General features: G+C 37.3%; 1 long non-coding RNA gene across 1 annotated transcript; it reads right to left on the reverse strand.

Moving 5' to 3' along the window:
• Nucleotides 1-406: 406 nt before the first annotated feature.
• On the reverse strand, nt 407-3,189 carry LOC141658752 (uncharacterized). Its single transcript, XR_012549395.1, has 3 exons — nt 3,089-3,189; nt 2,933-2,993; nt 407-519 (listed from the first exon to the last, which is right to left on the reverse strand). It is a non-coding gene; the product is annotated as an uncharacterized LOC141658752 (long non-coding RNA).
• Nucleotides 3,190-4,235: the final 1,046 nt, after the last annotated feature.

Raw genomic sequence — 4,235 nt, forward strand, 5'->3', positions numbered from 1 at the left:
TTGATCTTCATGTAGGTAAGCTCACGGTAAATGATCCAAGGGCACAACAATTATTAAATGACAGTCCACAAACAAGTTAGAACCTAACAAAGAGCAAACACACTACAGACTACCACCTTAGGTCCTTAAGTCTACCCATCTCTCATTCATTATTCAAGGTCAGGTTCAAATCAAATTTGGGGTACACGTGTGTGCGTCGGGAGCAACATAGGCTCTGATACCAACTGTGACACCCCGCGATAAAGCGGAAAACATAACTTATAAATTCAAGCGGAAATTAGGAAATTTTTGAAACTTTTAAAATTTAAAGCGCGGGTTCATTAAAATCCAAAGCATAAATAAAGAATGCGGAAATAAAGTTTAAATTATACAAACGTGATAGTCGAAGCGAGGGAAAATATATCCCTCGAATGACAATACAATAAAAGGTAGGTCTAAACAATCCTAATAAACTAACTACTAGGCCGAAGTGCTCGCTAGCTCACACATGTCTTCACCCCATGAATGCATCACTAATACCTGTCATTCATGTAAACATGAACGCCACAGTCAGTGGGGAGTAACTCGAGTTCTCCCGACCCACAAAATGTCAAAACGAACATAACAAGGAACTAAAACAGGTAAGTCATATAAGATACATACAAAAGATAAGAATATCAAGTTTATATGTAAACATGGCAAATAATTGGGATAGAACAAGATATGCCAACATTAGCTTAATAAAGATTCATCTGATCATGTGAAACAATTAAATAATATGAAAGACAGGAATATGGTCGTTTATACAAAAGCACGCATTTCAAAGAATTACAATATAGATATGAGATTAGAATTCGAATCATGTGAAGCAGTTAAGTAAGGGATCAACCAATGCAAATTACAAGAATAGAAACTGTAGCCATTATTTGGAAAACCACTTAACAAACATTACACGGGACGTGGCTACTAATGTCACATTCATACTTATGGCTTGCATCTCACCATAAGAACGGATGGGAACATCAATCCCGACGATCATATCGCAACTAGAGGGCTTATAGCTCACCTCTAGTATCCGATAGGACCAAGACAAACAACATAAGGCATAACTCTTACCTTGAAAGACAAATACCGATATCTATAACCAAGCAAGACCTTTACTACTCATATAAATATATAATTCCCCTGGTAGGACGACAATGGTACTCCCAAGACTCAGTCCTAGTCTAAATCGCCGAGACTCTCGGCGAACGGTCCCCGATTCGACATGCGGCGAACAGTCCACATCCAAGACTCGATCGACGAACGGAAGTCGAGAACCCACAATCGGCGAAACGTAACAAAAAGAGGCGGAAAATATGAGCTAAACCCACAATCGGCGAACGATCCATAAGAGCGTAAAGATAAGTCAAGCAATACGGTATAGCATAAAGGCATTATCTCCAGAATACGATATGAGCTAACCCACAATCGGCAGAACAGTCCGAAAGGGGCAGGAAAAACATGAATCAACCAACTCCCGGCAGAACGGCACGAGAGCGGCGTAAAGGTATGTCGAGTAATACGTTATAGCATATATGACAGTATAATGGCATTTCTACAAGAATACGACTCTTACAAGTAATTATTTATAATAATCTTTTCACACTTGTAACACAAAAATAAATATTTCATTTCATATTTAAACATGCCGGTTAAATAGAATATAACAAGTGGTAATGAATAATTTACGTTATATGACATACGGGACGGAAATTTAAATAAATCAAATATCCCGAAGTGGGCACTAGAAGTACCATAATGTGTGGCCCTTCATAAGATATATGTACACATGTACAAGCCCAATGAAAGAAACATGTAAGCCCAACACTTAAGGTATAATGAGTCCATTTAAAACAATAAGGTGAGCCCAAAAACTAGGGAGTAGTGAGCCCAACCATTAAACAAGGGTGAACCCAAAGACTAAATAATGAGTCCAACAAAGTAAACACGAAAAATAACGATATTAAACGAGTCACGTTATAAAATTCGAGACGGGAATTTAAACGGTCCATACATACTAAATTTGGCGCCGTAAGTACCCATAATATGAGTATGGCCCATTGACTACAAGTCAAGCCCCACAAATACAATATGGTGAGCCCAAAGACTATAGGAAAGTGAGCCCACCATGTAAAACACAACTAGCCCAACAACAATCACTAAATGAATGAGTTTTAAGGCCAAAGAAAGAAGGCAAGGTAGTCACGGCCATTCACTATGACCAACAACCGCTACTGCCAAGCCGCGGTTGAGGTCTCTACCCCCCTGCCACTGCCGTGGTCACGGCCACCCTTGGTCAGCCCACAGCTGCGGCTAGACACAGCCCCCTTCGCCACCATTCCCGCTCAAAAACAACCCTCCAAACAGAGAGTAAAAACGGGTATCCGACAGTCCAAAAAAAAACGAGTTTATAAGCAGCAAATATCGAGTAAACAGGTGACGATTTTAGCGTAAAGATACAAGCAGGGAAAACCGGCCTGAGGGACCATTAAACCCGCCCCAAAACTGAGAACGAAAATGGTAAAACGGAGGGTAAAACAGGGGTGAGCAGCCTAGCAAATACACGGTTTCAGACAGACAACAAAAGACAAATTCGAGACGGAATGAGTACAACTTAAACAAGGATAAACACGGTCAAATTCCGGCCATGAGTAAACCCGAGAAAAATCGGCAAGCAATGTACACACCGATCCTCGAAGAGACAACAAGCAACACTCGCTTCATAGACGGCTACAACATGAAAGATTAAGCCATGGAAACGACTAATATCCAAGTAAAGCGACCCCAAGCTCCACGAAATTAACTCCACACATGAGGAAACACATAAAGACCAAAACTTTACACTAAACACAGTAAAAACCGAGACAAGGGACGGAATTTCGACACTTGTCGAGTAACCTATCACCGTTACCTTATCCTCGCGAATTCCAGAGTAAGAACGTCCAAAACTCGAGCCTAACCTCAGTCTTCAACTAAAAGGGAAGAAAAACGAGTAAAAAGGGTCACAAAACCGAGTTTATAAAAGATGTCCATTTCGAAAATTTCAACAAAGTTAAGACTTTCTTACCTAAAAATGAGGAGGAAGAAGAGAGGAAGCCAATGGTGTGAAAATAATGGAGTTTGGTTGAGAAATAAGGGAGGGATCTGGGTTTTTGGAGGGACGAAAATGGTGTTACGTGTTTGTATTGTTGTTCTTTGTTGAGTCGATCTTTTCTTTGCTTGTTTTATTAAAGGAAGAAGACGAAAGAAGGAGAGTGTGGGGATGAAAGGGGAATGGGGACACGGTACCTACAACAATAAATAATAATTATATTTAATAATGATAATAATAATAATAATAATAATAATAATAATAATAATAATAATAATAATAATAATAATAATAATAATAATAATAATAATAATAATAATAATAATAATAATAATAATAATAATATGTAAAAGTAGAGTGTGGGGTGGATAGGGGTGTATGTGTCGATTTTCGATTGGTCCGTATTTAGATAAGATTCTCCATTGCAATGTGACGGTCTAAAGTTAGACGGAATTTAAGACGGAAAATATTATTATCGTCATTATGGTCATTATTATTGCCCGACCAAAAGTACGTATTTTTCTATAAATTAAACTTTAAAATATTCTTTTCATTAAAATCGTGCGCAAAATGAATTAATTAAATTAAATAACTTAATAATATAAAATGAGGTAATTAAACGGTTTAATAAATTAAAATTGTCAAAATGAGAAATTCGCGGGTGTTACATGATTAGTGACAAAGGGTTTTGCACTAATAAAGAGAGATTTCAAAGCTTGAAATACTTAAGTCTATTTGGATCTTCTTAGGGATTGTGTTTCACAATGATGATATACATATAGCAAGTGAATCTAAAACCCACTTCTTCAATTAGAAGGAATGTATTCAATACATGTCTTGAGTTTTGTAGATTCTTGCAATCCTATGATAATGTGAAACTTAAGAGAGGGTCTTAAGTAGGACATCAATGAGTTGGAATCAACATTTTGATCATGTGATAAAACTTTTCTCAATAAGTCGAGAAGTTGTGTTTATACATGAAGTTTAGTGGGAGTTACGGAAATTTTAGTAGTCTTATATGTGGATGACATATTGATCATTGAGAATGATCTAAGACTTATGGAGTATTATAATACATCTTTAATATCCGGATTTATGTAGGTAAATCCACATGATATTAGCG

Source organism: Silene latifolia, chromosome 6 (genome assembly GCF_048544455.1).
Source record: "Silene latifolia isolate original U9 population chromosome 6, ASM4854445v1, whole genome shotgun sequence".
NCBI classification, from domain to species: Eukaryota; Viridiplantae; Streptophyta; class Magnoliopsida; order Caryophyllales; family Caryophyllaceae; genus Silene; species Silene latifolia.